The sequence below is a fragment of the Lithobates pipiens genome, unplaced genomic scaffold (genome assembly GCF_037356315.1).
Source record: "Lithobates pipiens isolate NorthernLeopardFrog02 unplaced genomic scaffold, aLitPip1_a1.2 Scaffold_23, whole genome shotgun sequence".
Taxonomy (NCBI): domain Eukaryota; kingdom Metazoa; phylum Chordata; class Amphibia; order Anura; family Ranidae; genus Lithobates; species Lithobates pipiens.
Genome location: NW_027507785.1, coordinates 178692549 through 178710351, shown reverse-complemented (window position 1 = coordinate 178710351; position 17803 = coordinate 178692549). Strand labels below are relative to the sequence as shown.

The following is a 17803-nucleotide window of genomic DNA, read 5'->3' as shown; positions in this document are numbered from 1 at the left end:
CCCAATTCGCTTTACCACCGCCTCGTCCAACCCCCACCTGACTGCTTCCGTCGCCGCCCCTATGCGGAAGGAATGCAAGGAAAATTTTTGATCCCCCAAACCCAACGCTACCAGGCACTGCTTAAAAACCGCCGTAAACTGAAATCTCGAGAGGGGCCGTCCATCCTGATGTACCAAAAACGACCCACCCACTGCTGGGCGCACGCTCAAGAAACTTCACACTAACCCAATAGGGCACAATGGCGATCCGGGCAATGCGAACACCTGCACTGTCTTACCCTTGCCCCGCTGATCCGTTTTTGATCGGCTCACGAAAATGGACAGCCGGTCACCTTCACACACCACTGTAGCCACCCCCAGACCCCCTTGTCGCGTCCGTGATGGGCTCACCAGTTCTTGGGCGAAGTGACCCCCGCGGTGCTGGCCGACAGCCGTCGGCAAAACACCCTCCCCATTGGCAGGATGCGACACGCGAAGTTCAACTTAACCAACAACGATTGCAATGGCCTAAGCTGAACCTTGCGCAGCCCCAACATCCCTCGGATCTCCGCCTAGAGCACCCTCAATTTGTCTTCCGGCAGCCTACATTCCATCCTCTCCGAATCCAAAATAAAACCCAAGAAACTCAACACCGTACGCGGTCCCTCGTCTTTTCCGGCGCCAAGGGAACTCCGAACTTCTCGGCAACATGTTCCGTAGTTTTCGAACAGCGCACAAGAGATGGAACAGCCCATAGGCAAGCATCGATCGACATAGAATTCCTCCTGCCACTGACAGCCCAGCAGCCGGAAGCTTTCAGGATGGACAGGAAGCAGGCGGAAAGCCGATTCAATATCAGTCTTCGCCATCAGTGCCCCCTTCCCATACTTCCTAACCCAAAAGACCACAGCGTCGAACGACGTATACGACACCGCGCAGATTGTGGGATCAATGGCGTCGTTCACCGATCCCCCTTTGGATACAACAGATGATGAATTAGCCTGAATTTGTTGGGCTCCTTTTTGGGCACCACGCCCAAAGGCGACACCACCAAATTCAGAATGGGCGCAACCGAAAAGGGGCCCCCCATGCGCCCCAATGACACCTCCTTCTTCAATTTGTCCGTTACCACTCCGGCGTGTTGTAGCCAAGGGGGGCGCTTCACCCAGATTCAAACCCCCGGGCCAGCAACCGCGCAGCCTCCCTATACGGATATCTAGCGAGGAAAGGCAGCATCCCTCCCACTCTCACCGGCGTGGTCCGCTTTTCCCACAGCATCACCGGGCCTGCCTTTACCTTGTTTAAAGCAGCGGGACAGGGGGTCCCCCCCCCCCCACCACAGCCAGAGCACTCATGCTTGTACTTGCATGACCCTCCGAACTTGCAGGAGCCCTCGTTGAACTGCCAGCCCACTCCTTTTTTTCTTGTGCCCGATTGTCCGGGGTTAGTGGACCCACCGGCCCCCCCTTGAAAAAACTGGCTAGGTGACCTCGCCAAGGTCATAAGGCGCATCCATAAGCTGATGTCCTTATGATCCCATCTCAAGGACGGGCGAATAGCCCTCCGCTGATGAAATTGCTCGTCATAACGCAACCAAGACGTTCCCCCATAGACTCTGTAGGCCTCTCCCACGGCGTCCAGGTAGCAAAACAGCGGCGAGCAGTGTTCCGGGTTCTTTTCCCCTATCACGCTAGCTAAAATGGCGAACGCCTGTAGCCAATTCGTAAATGTCCAAGGAATGAGCCTATACCTCCTCTTCTCCTCGTCCTCCTTCTTGTGGTCTTCCGGCCTCACCCTATCGAGATTAAACTTCTCCAAAGGCAGGAGGGCGAAAATCTCAACGTATTCCCCTTTCCATATCTTCTCCCTAACTTCCGGCTTCAAATGGGCCCCTAGGGGCCCCTCGAAGCAGACATAAACCTCACATTTTGCCGCATCCGCCAAACGAACCAAGTCCTGCTTTTTAGCAGGGCTCAGTGGTCACCCCCCCATGGGCGTCTTTTCCGCATGCACTGCAGCAGCACATGCACACAGGGGATTCTCAACTGAAAGTTCGGCAGACGCCGGACCCTGTCGGGAAGAAATCTCCCATGCGCATGTGCGGAAGTGACGATATCATGGCTCCGGTCACTCACAGCGCCGGAGCCATGATACCCTGAAGAAACGCAGAGGGAACATGTCAGCTCCCTCGGCGTGGAGCGGGCCAGATGTCAGGGCCTCATTTTAAGGTAAGCATTTCATAATGAGCTAGTATGCGGTGCATACTAGCTCATTATGCCTTTTCCTTTGCAGGTGAGTAAAAAATAAATAAAAATTCAGCGGGTATACATGTTTTTTTTTTTTTTTAAAGTCCTTATGTGCACAGTGCCCCGGGCGCAGTGCAATATTGGAAGCGCCACGTCTATGCCATCACGAGATTGCAGACAAGGTGCTTTATTTGCCCCTAAAAAACTCGCTCTGTGGCACGGTCGATTGCGAATGCAGATATGTATGATTTACAGGTTGCAGAAATGTGCGATTTACAGGTTTCTTTAGTAGAGCCCTGTGTGTAATGTGCAGCCTGGTAAATGATGTGCAGAGCCCTGTGTATAATGTGCAGCCTGGTATATGATGTGCAGAGCCCGGAGTATAATGTGCAGCCTGGTATATGATGTGGATTATATAAGGGGTGGGGCTTATGAGAAATGGGATGGGCCAAACGTGGAGGGGTGGAGTCTTGCACCCCCCCATTCTAAAACGTCACCAGCCGCCACTGGTGTCCATCAGTGCCACCTCATCAGTGCCCACCAATGCAGCCTATTAGTGTCCATTATTGCCACATCATCCGTGCCCACCAGTGCAGCCCATCAGAGTCCATCAATGCCACCTCATCAGTGCCCACCAGTGCCCACCAGTGCAGCCCATCAGTGTCCTGCAGTGCCACCTCATTGTTTTCCACCAAAGCAGACTCATCAGACAGACATTCTACAGTCTAATTTAATTTAGTCCAGTTTAATTGTACATGATAGCATTGGGGAGAAGGACTGACTGTACCTGCCAGCCAGCTCACACCTGATCCGCGCTCTGGGAAACTCAGTGCTGCAACTCCTACTCCAAACCCGACCCAATACTTAGCTGCACCTGCAGACTCTGCCTTTTCCTGACAACCCAGACTGCAGAATCTGAGAGTCAGTGGTGCTCCTGGCTCCATCCTGCCCCCTCCCCTGCTCACTGTAAACTAGCGCTGTGGCACTGCCTCAATGACCGTGGCATTGGGGGGGGGCCCTCAATGTGCAGGCAGTGTGGGCTCCAGGGACAGCTGTTTCAGGTCCCAAAACAGTGAATGGGCCCGGGGCAGCTGCCCTATTTGCCCTACATTAAATACGGCCCGGGCCCCACATTGACACTGTTCTTGGGGGGGGGGGGGGGGCTGCAGATGTACAGGGCTCTCCTGGGCTGTTTCCTAACAATGCAACTGCCTGAACCCACGCAGATACTCCTAACTGCTTGCCATGTCTACGGATGGCAGGCAGAAGCCACCACAACACCATCCCCCTGGCGCAATGCAGAACAAGTGTCTTTAATGGTCAGGTTACACCTTTACAAGACCTTGATCTATGTTTGCGTGCAGGCTATGGCTTCAATGATCTCACTGTGAATTTGGGGCTCAAATGACATGGGGGCTCAGGTCACCTGCTGTGTGTTCTATTTAAGGGGTCCTCACTCAACGATAGGAGGTTATATCCCTATCCACTAGCCACCACCAATTCCTGGCTTGGCCAGGTTTACAATTGAATTCAATTTTCTGTATACCCCACCAGTTCAGCCTGTCAAATGTTGCACCTGTCCAGCCACCTACGGCCTAAGTGTGTACAAGACCACTTGACATGCTTCCATTCAGGTTTTCAGACATCTGCCTAAATAACATCACTCTAGCTAGAAGTAATGCCTATTCCTTTTACCAAAGGCTTGCATAATACAATTCAATGATGTAGCATCACATTAATAGGCAAAATATCACAGGAACAATTTTAGCAGTCGTTACCCATCTTCAGTGGCAATAATCCATTGTTTTATATTCAGTGGTGCATTCAGGTAATGAGCCCATCTCCAGGGGAAACCCTGTTCAGGGTGAATGAAAAGATAAATTCCCCTTGGGGTTTTCAGGCAGCAACAAGAAGCAGAAATAAATTTGTAAAAATATATTTATTTTATATATTCAAAAGGCATAATCGCCATCATGAATTTAAAATACGGACTCTGGTATATGTTATTACAGCATATCAATGGATAAAAGATATATGCATCACTTAATACAGACGTAATTGCAGGAACTATTTACAAATACATCAATTTTTCAAAAACTACAAGAAACACCCCTGCTACCCCGATGCATTTCGACCTTCAGAGAGTCAGGGTCTTCTTCGGGGGGGACAAAGCCCAAGCAGAAGGGGTGATTAAATTATGTATTCTGCAAACAATCAAAGGAAAAGAGACTTTCAGTAAAAAAGTTTTTACCAAAAAATGTATTAATTGTCATAACGTGTTTTAGTATTCACAGTAATATTTACCAGTTCCACCGAACCATTACTGTTCAACCAGAGACTTTTAATAAAATCTGAAAAAGAAGTTTGTGCCTTCTCTCAAAGGATCATCCTGGGTCCGCTGCCCTGCTGTTATGGCCCACTTCATCCACCCACCAACATGGGGGGTGGGGAGAAGGGGGGAAAAAGGGAAAGAGGAGAAAGGCTTCACGGGGGCATCAATCGCTAACTTACAAGAATTGACAGTATCTGGAGTTTCCCCCAGGGGAAACAGAAGAGGAGGTGGCCGCACCTAGAAATAATGAGATATAGAATAAATGTTCCACATAAAGATATTATAGCTAAATGTATAAATATTATATTGCAATTATGCTGTTGTACGAGTGCATGTATAAATAAAAAATAAAATATAAAAATTGATACTTAATTACCTAGATAATATATGTTTGTGCAAAGGCAATTTAATGGAGTAGTGTAGAGTCCTCACTATGATGATTATCGTTATTATGAAGTAGTATTAATTTCTTCATGAATGGTTAACAATTGGTGCAAACAAACCTACATGTGAAAATTATGTATATAAGGAAACCAAAAAGACTGAAAAACTAACATGGGTGTGTGTGCTTAAACCACTAACCTCATATATGTATACGGGTGTGTATGTGCTAATACAAAAAGGTGAATACGTGAAAAAAAACAAAAAAAACAAAACCCTGTTCAGGGTAAGCCCACAAAGGGGAAATCAAGCATACTATCCACAGTCCTATTACTCCATGATACTGCTGCTCTGCACCCCAACTCTCTCCACCTCACTAAACGCAGGGCTGGTGCTCCCACTAGGCAAACTAGGCAACTGCCTAGCATGCACTGCTGCCTAGGGGGCACAGCCACGGCTGGCTGATTTCCCTGTTAGCCTGGTGAGGGAACATGAGGCAAAGGAGGAAAGGTGGAGGAGCCGGGCACAGCTGGGGAAGCAGAGGAGGCATCGGGCATGAGGTCAGCGAAGGAGGCAGTGGACACAACTGGGAAGGCGGAGACATAACTGCAGTCTGCTCTCTGAATCTGTAACCTGCGTGGCCCTAGGCAAGACTGACGCCCACCACGGGCGGACGTGGGGGGAGTGTTAGTTTTACCTAGGGTGCAAAATAGTTAAGCACCAGCCCTGACTAAACGTTATTCACTATCTCTACTGTACAGGGTCCTGCCAGAGAGGGCATGGTAGAGACATCACTACCATATGGAAGGTATCAGGAGGAGCCTGAACTAAGAGAAAACATAATAACCCCTTTCCACCAATACATTTAAAAGACTAAATTAATTTATTCAGCCAATATTCTCCCATGTGTCCCTTGAATGCTGTAGCTGGCATGCAGTACACCAAGCACATTAAAAAGGTAATTTTTTTTTTGGGGGGGGGGGGGGGTTTAGCGCAAACAAACGGAAAAATTCTGAATTTTTTTTTAAAAAACCATCAATTGCAGCCTCACTGTGCCATCAATTGCAGCCACTACGCCCATCAAATGCAGCCACCAGGTGACTTTTTTTTTAAAATAAAAGGACTCAAAAATCGTGTTGTGCCCTAACAATTTTTTTTACACTTTTTTGGTGAATGGGTAGGAGTACTATGCCCCTCATACCCACTTACATAGGTGGGGGGCCAGGATCTGGGGGCCCCCTTGTTAAAGGCGGATTCCAGATTCCGATAAGATGTGCCCAAGGCAAAGGCAGAGATCATCTGGACTGGATGGCTTAAGTAGGCAGGACTGATGAGCAGGATATCACTGTGGAGAGATGGAAGCTGGCAATTAGCCAACAGCTGAGGGGCCAGCTTGGAGAGGAAAGGGCTGAGCTCAGCTTTGACACCTAGCCTTCTCCAAGCTTACTCAATGAGCTTAAAGCCAATAAAGAGGTACTTCCCTACCTGCTTATTTTTGGCCCCTTTTCTTGGCTTACCTACCAGATGATCAAAAGCCACACCTCAGGTCTATTTATGTTGAAAGTCTTGTCAAGTGTTTATGTGATCCACATTTGTCTCGTCATAGGGCCACAACCATAAATTAGAAGGTCAGTATGGTATCCAGAATTTATGGGAAGAGTCCGGAAGATATCTAAGCTGACCACTCCCCCTTGCTTTTTGTCAGTTCCAGTGCACAATACCCTCCCTCCCATTCTCCCTTTTTCAGTACTTCTCAGCACGTTCCTCCTCCACAACCATCTATTACTTATCTTCGGTATGGACCCTTTTTTGGCTTACCTACAAGATGACCAAAAGTCACACCTCAGGTCTATTTATGTTGCAAGTCTTGTCACGTGTTTATGTGATCCTCATTTGTCTCGGTCATAGGGCGACAACCATAAATATATATGGCGCAGTGCATTGCTGGCTCATGATTGGCCAAGCATGCACTGTGATTCCCGCATGCTTGGCCAATCACAGCGCCGGCAGCAAAGAGAGCCATGATTGGCCACAGGCATCCTCTGTGGCCAATCATAGCTCAGGCTGTGTAGTACACGCCCCACACTATATAAGGCCGCCAGTGCGGCGGCCTTGTGTAGTGTGTTGGCGTCTGAAGAAATTAGTGGGTGTTCTGTGTACCTTCAACACAGAATACACAGATCGTTATCGGCCGATTTTTCGTTCTTGCTCTTCTGTAGTGGTTGTTGTCTGCGTGCCCTGACCGCAGTATACACCGCTATATTCACCTATATAGCTAGCGATATATTTATCTTTTATAATAGAGCTTGCAGTCAGTGTTAGGAGCTTGTGCGTGCTGTCTGCGTGCTCTGAACCCAGTATTCACCGCTATATCCACCTATATAGCAAACTATCTTGCTCGTTTTAAATAGAGCTTGCAGTCAGCGGTAGGAGCTTGTGCGTGCTGTCTGCGTGCTCTGAACCCAGAATACACCGCTATATCCACCTATATAGCAAACTATCTTGCTCGTTTTAAATAGAGCTTGCAGTCAGCGGTAGGAGCTTGTGCGTGCTGTCTGCGTGCTCTGAACCCAGTATACACCGCTATATCCACCTATATAGCAAACTATCTTGCTCGTTTTAAATAGAGCTTGCAGTCAGCGGTAGGAGCTTGTGCGTGCTGTCTGCGTGCTCTGAACCCAGTATACACCGCTATATCCACCTATATAGCAAACTATCTTGCTAGTTTTAAATAGAGCTTGCAGTCAGCGGTAGGAGCTTGTGCGTGCTGTCTGCGTGCTCTGAACCCAGTATACACCGCTATATCCACCTACATAGCTCTTCTCTATTTGAGCCATCTGCCATCTGCAGGAGTTAGTGGAAGTTGTGTGTGCCTCCAGCACAATATACACTACCCAATTGCTGTTTTTCCCAACTCCCTTCAGGCCATTACCATGTCTGGAAGGCCAGCAAGGAGAGGCAGACAGGCACAAGCCGATAAAAGAGGGCAAGCAGGCTCTGTGTCTAGAGACAACAGTGCTGGTCGTGGACGCGGTGCATCGTCATCATCAGCACGTGGCCATGGGACACGCTTGTCCTTCTTTTCGGCAGCTGGACATGTTGAGCCGCAACATGCCAACGACTTGGTAGAGTGGATGACCAAGCCCTCTTCATCCTCCTCATCCTCTCTCACCCAGTCTCAGGGTACTAGCAAAGCAGCCGCCAACGCATCGTCTTCCCTCCTCTCAATGTCATCATCAGTGACTCCTTCCCTAGACCCACCACGTCCTCCTGAGGAGTCTCCTGAACTCTTTGAGCACAGTGTTGGGTACATGCTCCAGGAGGATGCCCAGTGTTTTGTAGGCTCTGATGATGATACTCAGCTAGAGGAAGGCAGTAGCGTGAATGCAGAGAGAGGGGATGCTCAAGAAGGACAGCAATCTGGCAGTCATGTTCCACAAGCTGCAGCATACTGCCAGGTTTGCTACAGCGATGAAGAGGGAGGGGATGATGAGGGCACTGACTCCACGTGGGTGCCTGGTAGGAGAGAGGAGGAGGAGGAGGAGGAGGCACATGTCCAACGAGGCAGGATGCCCTCCGGGGGCCAGCTTAGGGGCAGCACACCGACTGAATCACACCACGGAGCTTCGCCTGTGCAGGGCGCTGCCTCTGCGCGTTATTCTAAAAGTTCTTTGGCGTGGGCCTTTTTTGAGACGAGTGCATCAAGCATATCTCGCGTGGCCAAAACATCAGCCGCTTGGGCACCACATGCTTGACCAGACATATGTTGACCTGCCATGCAGCTCGTTGGCAAGCGTACCTCAAAGACCCACACCAAAGAACAAAGCGGACCTCTCCTTGCTCCTCATCAGCTGGGATCTCCAACCCCACTAGACCTTCAGTCCTCTCTGAAACCTGCTCTGAGAGGAATGAAGGTGTAGAATTAGGTGTGTCACAGCCAAGTGCTTCCGGGCACTCTGCTAGCAGTACACCCACGTCCGATTATAGCAGGCAAATGTCCCTGCCCCAGCTGCTGGACCGGCGAAAGAAGTTCACTCCCAGCCATCCACATGCCCAGCGGTTGAATGCTAGCTTGGCTAAATTGCTAGCACTTCAACTGCTGCCTTTTCAGTTGGTAGACTCGGCACCCTTCCGTGAGTTTGTACAATGTGCGGTTCCTCAGTGGCAGGTCCCTAAACGCCACTTTTTCTCACGGAAGGCGATTCCGGCTCTCTACCGGCATGTGGAAGGCAATGTCCTTGCCTCGCTGGACAGGGCGGTCAGCGGTAAGGTGCATATTACCGCTGACTCATGGTCCAGCAGGCATGGACAGGGACGTTACCTGTCTTTCACGGCCCATTGGGTCACTCTTCTGGCAGCTGGGAAGGATGCAGGACAAGGTGCAGTAGTGTTGGAGGTTGTTCCGCCACCACGCCTCCAAAATGCTACTATTGGTTGAGACACACCTCTCTCCTCCACCCCCTCCTCTTCTTCTTCCTCCATGGCCTCTTCCAGTGCTCTGTCCTCAGAACCAGCGGTGCTCCGTGGGCGTTCCAGGGGCTACGCAAGTACGCAGGCAAAACGATGCCATGCTGTGCTTGCGCTGGTTTGTTTGGGGGACAGGAGCCACACTGGGGCGGATGTTTTGTCAGCTCTGCAGGGGCAGGCCGAGAGGTGGTTGATGCCACGCCAGCTTAAGCCAGGAATGGTGGTTTGCGACAATGGCCACCAACCTCCTCTCCACCCTCCGACAGGGACAACTGACCCATGTGCCCTGTGTAGCTCACGTCCTTAACTTGGTGGTGCAGCGGTTCTTGGGCAGGTACCCGGGCTTACAGGATGTCCTGAAGCAGGCCAGGAAAGTCTGTGTGCATTTCCGCCGATCATTTAATGCCTGTGCTTGGCTGGCTGAGCTCCAAAAGGAGTTGAACCTGCCCAAGAACCGCCTTATATGTGACATGCCCACCAGGTGGAACTCAACGTTGGCCATGCTGCAGCGGCTGTACACGCAGCAAAGGGCCATCAATGTGTACCTGTGCGACTACGGCACCAGGACAGGGTCAGTGGAGCTCAGTTTTTTCTCACCACGCCAGTGGGGCATGATCAGGGATGCATGCACTGTCCTGTCACCGTTTGAGGAGGCCACAAGGATGGTGAGCAGTGACAGTGCATGCATCAGTGACACTGTACCTCTTGTCCACCTCTTGGAGCATACGCTGCGTGGAATAATGGACAGGGCACTTGAGGCAGAACAGAGGCAGGAAGAGGAGGACTTCCTTGCCTCTCAAGGCCCCCTTTATCCAGACAGTGTTCCTGCTGTGCCACCCATCACACAGGAAGAGGATGAGGAGGAGGAGGAGGAGGATGATTGTGTCAGCATGGAGGTGGAGGCTGGCACTCAGCATCAGCAGCAGCAGCAGTCTTGTAGGGATGATTTACAGTCCCAAGAAACCCGTGGACTTGTACGTGGCTGGGAGGAGGTAGCTGCGGATCATGTTGTCCTTAGTGACCCAGAGGACTCCGGACCGAATGTCTCAGCTAACCTACGCTGCATGGCCTCCCTGATCCTGCAAAGCCTGCGGAAGGATCCACATATTCTTCGGATCAAGGAGAGGGACCATTACTGGCTGGCCACTCTGCTTGATCCATGGTACAAGGGTAAGGTTGCCGACCTTATCTTGCCATCGCAGAGGGAGCAGAGGATGAGACATCTCCGGGAGGCCTTGCAGAAAGGTCTGTGCAACGCGTTCCCAGAGACTGGGAGGTTACAAACTCCTGGTCCTGGACAACGTGTTGCTGAGGCATCGGTCAGAAGGAGCGGTGGAGAAGGTGGCCGTCTGACCGATGCTTTCAGACAATTTTTTAGTCCGCAGCCCCAAGGTATGATCGGTTCCAGCAACCATCGCCAGCGTCTGATTTACATGGTGCAGGAATACCTAGGGGCAAGGTCAGACTTGGACACCTTTTCCACCGAAAATCCTCTGGCTTACTGGGTCTTGAGGATGGATCATTGGCCAGAGCTTGCACAGTATGCAATTGAGCTACTGGCCTGTTCTGCATCCAGCGTTCTTTCGGAACGCACCTTCAGTGCTGCTGGTGGCTTTGTTACCGATCACAGGGTGCGCCTGTCCACCGAATCAGTTGATCGACTGACCTTCATCAAGATGAATCAGTCTTGGATCACCCACAGCTACCAAGCACCTGAAGCTGATGTAACCGAATAATTTTTTTTGAAATATCACATCCCTTCAAGACTGCCTATGCTGATGCTGAGTGACTGTCCTGTTATGTTGATTGTCTATCCTCTTCCTCCTCCGCTGATATGTTGGAAGAACATTTCTGGTTCTGGGTGATGCCATCAGCCCAATTTTTCTGCCCTGTTTAACAGGGGCGTTTAATTACAATTTTTGATGCAATGCTTAGCAGCAGGGCTAATTCCTGCACTACAACTAGAGTATATGGGAGAGGTTGTAGTGTGGTGGCACCAGCACCAGTGCCTAAGGCCCAATTTTTCTGCCCCTGTTTAACAGGGACATGTAATTACAATTCTTGATATAATATTTCACAGGAGGGCCCGTTCCTGTGCCCACCCAGAGTAACTGTGAGGACTTATAGTGTTGTGGCACCAGCACCACAACCACCAAAGGTCAATTTTTCTACCACTGTTCAACAATGGCATGTAATTACAATTCTTGATATAATCGTTCACAGCAGGGCGCTCCAGCGCCCACCAAGAGTCACTTTCAGGGCTTACAATGTTGTGGCAAAACCAACACCTTGTTCCGCCATTTCTGCAGAGCATATAGGGCAGACCCCTACTTTCAAACATCCAACTTACAAACATCTCCTACTTGCAAACGGAAGGAGACAACAGCAAGTGAGATGAAAAAAGATGGATGATAAAACAAATTATACAGGGGTGATAACCCTTCCCTATGTTTTCCAAAAAGCTTAAAAATAGTTTTTTTGACTGGAGCTACACTTTAAAAATGTACCAGTTGAAAATTACAAACAGATTCAACTTAACACAAACCTACACAGTCCCTGTCTTGTTTGCACCGCCTGTATACTGCTGTTCTGAGTATATAGGGCCTGGGGGCCACACGCATTTCCTTTTTTTAATATGGGTACGGGGTTCCCCTTAATATGCGTACAAGACCCAAAGGGGATGGTAATGGGCAGGGAGGGCTACCCATGCCATTTTTCTCAATGATTTTCAACCATATTGCAGGAACCAGATATAACATTAAAACAGCAAGCAGTTTTAAATGATGTTATTTCCGTTAAATGTCATTTTGTGCAGGGACTGTTCTAAACACGGGAAACACGTGGCACTTCACAGGCATACTACAGACACCCCCCAGGCACAATATTTAAAGGAATATTTCACTTTTTTTTTTCACTTTAATCGTCATTAAAATCAGTGCTCCTGCCAAAACGGCCATTTCTAAAAACATTTTAGGCATTGACTCATGTCCCCTGGGGCAGGAGCCAGGTCCCCAAAACCTTTTTAGGACAGCATCTTGCATATTAGCCGTTAAAATTAGCACTTTTAATTTCGAACGTTCGAGTCCCATAGACTTCAATTGGGTTCTAAAGTTCGTACGAATTTGGGGTCCATTCGAAAGTTCTGGTGCAAACCGAACTGGGGGGTGTTCGGCTCATCCCTATTCAAGAGCCTTCACTTCCTTGTATCTGACTCCCAGTGGTCAAGTTACTACATACTATATTGAACACAGCTGATTTTGATGTACACGCTGCTGCTGTAATTGTCTCTAGTCCCTTGAGCTGAATTGGTTCAGTGTGTTCTGCAGCCGACAGGTTGGCTGGTGTTTTGTTTGCATGGGGGCTGCGATGGACGCTGCATGCCTTCCCTCTCCCCTCCTTCCCACACATTATGGGGGTAGGGGATTGGGCGGGCAGCTTCACCATGCATCAGCGTCACACCTCCCGCGCCATGCATGCGACACCCAGTGGGCATCCCTTCACGCAGGCGTGTGCTATTTCAGCTTGGCCAACACATGTTGAGTAGATCCGGCTGCTGCTGTGCTGTCTCTCCTTTGTTGTCATGCCAGTGTGACGCTGGATACCACATTGGACACAGCTGATTTTGATGGACACACTGCTGCTGTAATTGTCTCTACTCCCTTGAGCTGAATTGGTTCAGTGTGTTCTGCAGCCGACAGGTTGGCCGGTTGGCCGATGGAGACACTGACTGGCTATCAGGAGATGAACCTGCTTCACACAGCTTGGCTCTAAATAACTCTCTGAGGTGCTAGCCTCCCCGAGCCCCCTAGTCTGTTTTTTTTTAAAATAATACCCAAACAGACTTTATTACCTTATGCACGCTGGTTTACCACCAGCATTTGTGCTTTTTTAGTGCTGTGCTGATATTTACCTGTCTCTGGATGTACTCAGATAATCTTGCTTACCAGCAATATATCACGTCATTCCCTCTGCGTCTGACTACTACATTAACTTTTTATGCTCCTGAAGAAGTGTACCTCGCAACATGTCGAGCGAATTAAAGAATATTTGTGCCCGGATCCACATCCTGACCCACAAGCTTTTTTCCTCTCATTCTTATCTGGATATTGTTACGGGAATTCTAATTTCTGTCCTTTTGGATGTATTATTGTATTTTTCTATCGCACTAAGTGGTGTCAGAGTTTATGTGTGGGGCATTTAATACCGAATTCATACATTTTTATACGTATTTATATGTAATAACTGTTTTCAAATTTGTATTCAATAAAATTCAATAAATGAATCTAATTATTTTTAGACAGTCTACCCATGTGCCTCTAAAGTCCACTCTCTTAGTTTCTAGTTTTCATATACCCATTATTGGGACGTTGGCACACTGTTATCTGTGTACCCAGGCCAATGTCACCCTGTGAAAGTACATAAAATCTGGGAATTTTTCTCAAATATGTTCCAAGGACTGGCTCTTTCGGCGACCCCATTGGACTGCAGGTGATACACAGAGGAGAAAGAAATCTGAATTCCCAACTGTGCACAAAAGGCTCGACAGAACCTGGACACAAACTGGCTTCCCCTGTTGGAGACGATCACCTTGGGTAGCCCATGCAAGCAAAAGATGTCCGGAGCAAAAATGGAGGCCAGTTGTTTTGATGTGGGCAATTTCCTAAGTGGAATACAATGAGACATTGTGAACCGGTCAACCACCATAAGGATAACTGTGTTGCCCTGAGAGTTGGGTAACTCCACAATTAAATACATTGACAGGTGGGTCCAAGGCCTCTCTGCATTGGGTATGGGTTGTAGGAGGCCCACCGGAAGGTGTCATGGTGTCTTACTCTGGGCACACATGGAACAAGTAGCTAGTACGAATGTGGCTACATTAGCACATAGACTAGGCCACCAGAATTATTGGGAAACGGCCCAAAAGAGTTGATTCTTCCCTGGGTGGCCAGCACCCTTAGGAGAATAGTAAGTCTGGAGCACGGCAGTATGGAGACTCTCAGGGACAAAGCAGCGGTCACAAGGTTTCTCAGGAAGAGAATGGATCTGAGCGGCAAGAATTTTGTCACCCAAAGGAGGAGTGAGACTGGTACGAACCGTAGCCAGAATATGATTGGGAGGAATCACAGGAACAGACTCCATCTTGGAAGTAGAGGAAAACTGTTGTGACAAAGCATCAGCCCTTACATTCTTTGCACTGGGTAAGAATGAGTAATTGAAACTTGACAAGAAAATATCCTATTGCGCCCTTCTGGGAGAGTGGTGTTTAGCCTCAGACAAGAATGTGAGATTCTTATGGTCAGTCAGAATAAAAACTGGCACAGTTTTACCTTAGAGGAGATGCCTCAAATTCTTTAAGGGTTAAAATGATCGCTAACAACTCTCTGCCCCCAATCTCAGAATTGTATTCCGCAAGAGATAATTTCTTGGAAAAGTAGCCACAAGGATGCATAGCGCTCTCAGAGGTAGGACAATGAGACAGCAGGGCACCAACTCCAGTCTAAGATGCATTGACCTTAAGGATGAAAGGTACCATAGGATCATAATGTACCAGCACAGGAGCAGAAGCAAAGGCAGCCTTGAGACTCTCAAAGGCAATTAATGGAATCCGGAGACCAATTCTGTGGGTTACCACCCTTTCTGGTCATATCAGTCAGGGATTTGACCAAAGATAAATTTCCGATAATAATTGGCAAAGCCAAGAAAATGCTGCAATGGTCGTAAAACCCACGAGTCAGGGCCACTGAAGTACTGCGAAAAGTTTCTCTGGGTCCATCGAAAAACCAGCAGTGGAAATGACATAACCCAGGAATTTAACCTGTTCACAATAAAACTTTCACTTCTCTTCATCTGTGTAATGGCTTTCTAGGGACTTGGAGAATATGAGGATATCACCGCGACAAAACCTCCACACATAGCTGCAACAAATCTCCCAACAGCATAACTACTTCCATTTGTTGCCCTCCTTGATCCTCACGAGATTTTTTTCCCCATGCAATTAAAAAACAGTTACGGCGCCTCCTGGGGGAAACCGGGGTACTGCCCTTAGTAGATTACTGATGGAAGTGGGGTGGGCTGACATATGGCGGATCCGAAACCCAGACTGTAGACAGTTCTCATGTTTTTCCAAAACCCATGGATCCCTGTCCCGTATAGATCTCTGTGTGGGTACTCCCAACATGGTGGGGTTCACCTCGAGGGTGGAATACTTCCCTCGGGGAGTGTCGGACCACTCCCACTTGGCTCTGTGGCTAACTACTCAACCCCCAGTACGCTGCCCAGGGCCCCGTGGAAGCTGAATGCCTTCTGGCTCAAGCTGTTCCCCTCGCCGGATAGGATAGCATCCCAAATCCGGGATTTCTTCCAGACACACCGCCACCACCCCAATGACCTTTTGACGTGGGAAAATTTTAAGGCATTTCTGCGGGGGGTGTTTGTCCATGAGATACACCTAGTAAAGCAGAACTCCACGGCACTGCTAGAGCAGGCGGGAGACTTGGTGAAAAGGTTGGAAATAGAATATGTCACGGGCCTACTGACTCGGCAAGGGAGGCATGGATGGCGGCACAAGATTCCCTTGACCGCCTGAGATCCTCCACTGCAGAGCGTAAACGGTTCTTTATGAATGTCATGAAAATCGCATTAAGAGATTGTCCTCCAGGTCTTCTGATTTACGATCGTCGCGGGTACGCACGATCGTACGAATGCCCTTACGTTCGTACACAGGTGCGCGTGCGCGGGCACGTGCGCGGGCACGTGCGTGCGTCCGTGTTGGCGCCAAACGGCCTTTTTAAACTAGCCTCTTGCCAATAGTCTTTGCTGTCTGCTCTACAGCGTTATACCTGTGAGACCTGATCCGTATTGTTTGTTCCTGTTTGACCCGGCCTGCCTGTGACCTATCTGCTATCCGCCTGCACCCGACCCCGGCTTGTTGTGACGATTCTCCTGCCTGTTCCCTTGTACTTCGTTCCTGTCTGATATCTGATCCGGCTTGCTTTGACCATCCGTCTGCTAAAGGTGAACCTGCTTATACTGAACTGTGTCATCTGCTGCAAGTAACCTGCTTGTATTGAACTGTTCACCTGCTGTAAGTGCCTGTTCATATTGAACTGCTTATCTGCTGCAAGTACCTGCTTATATTGCGCTGTTTGTCTGCTTCAAGCCACTTGTCATATTGCGCTGTTCATCTGCTTCAAGTCACCTGTCTTATTGAACTGTTCACCTGCTGCAAGTGCCTGCTCATATTGAACTGTTTATCTGCTGCAAGTACTTGTGTATATTGCACTGTTCATCTGCTACAAGTTGCCTACTTCCCTGCACTGCTTATCATCAAGTTACCTGCTCCATTGAACTGTGTTATCTGCTATAAACTACCTGCTGATCCATTCACTGTGATTACCTGCTCCACTGAACTTCACCTACCCATCCTACCCATCTGTTGATCCTGCCAGGCACCTGTACCCCTCCTTACTCCTGTGTTCCCTGTTACATTGCCAGGAAACCGGTAGTGGGAGTCGTAAGGGAGGCCTCTCTCCGCAATCCGGGCTCGCTACTAGAAGATACGTGACAATGAAACTGGCGTTTTATGAGGAGGGGGAAAAGACGGGGCGCCTACTCGCCAGAATTGCGAAAGCGCAACACATGTCCCCGGCCATAGGGGCCATTTGAGCCAAAAACGGCAAGGTGGTCAATTCTCAGGAGATCATTATATCCGAGCTGGCTGACTTCTACCAGGATCTTTACAGGTTGAGGGAAACCTACTCGGATGACGATCTACAATCATACTTGGCCACAATAAATTTACCCAGGCTCTTGGAAGGGGCCGTGTGCCATCTTGACGCCCCGATCACTCTAGAGGAATTGATGGCGGCCGCCGGCTCTTTCCCCACCTGCAAAGCGCCTGGGGCAGATGGTATTCCCATGGAGGTATATGTACAGTACGGGGAGGACATTCTGCCTGAACTGTTGAAGGTATTTAATGCATGCATGGAGGTTGGTGCCCTCCCCGAATCTATGTCAAAGGCCAATATTGTTTTATTGCTTAAACCGGGGAAGGATCCAGTGGATCCGGGGTCATATAGACCCATCTCTTTGCTGCAAAGCGATGTAAAGATCCTGGCCAAGGTCCTGGCACTCCAGGTAAACGGGATAGTGTCCACTATTATTCACCAAGATCAGGCTGGCTTTATGCCACATAAGTCCACGGCAACAACCTTTAGGAGATTATTTCTAAACATGCAGCTGCGGGCGGATATTGGGGAGAGTAGGGCCCTTCTGTCCCTTGATGCTAACAAGGCGTTTGACAGTATAGGCTGGAGGTACCTGTGGGCGGTGTTAGGTAAGTTTGGCTTCGGACAGCGCTTAATTGCCTGGGTTAAACTACTGTACGCCTCCCCGAAGG

At 49.1% G+C, this 17803-nt stretch overlaps 1 protein-coding gene across 4 annotated transcripts in view; it reads right to left on the bottom strand.

Moving 5' to 3' along the window:
• Nucleotides 1-17803, bottom strand: part of LOC143928059 (beta-1,3-galactosyltransferase 2-like) — a 236659-nt gene that overhangs the window by 15391 nt on the left and 203465 nt on the right. The window contains exons 2-3 of one of the 4 annotated variants that reach the window (XM_077452667.1): nt 4737-4794; nt 4004-4080 (exon numbers count right to left, since the gene is read on the bottom strand). The exons of 2 other annotated variants lie outside the window; for them this stretch is intronic. The gene's annotated coding sequence lies outside the window, so the exon portion shown is untranslated. The remainder of the gene's footprint in view (nt 1-4003; nt 4081-4736; nt 4795-17803) is intronic. One more of the 4 variants, XM_077452666.1, reaches the window with a different exon arrangement.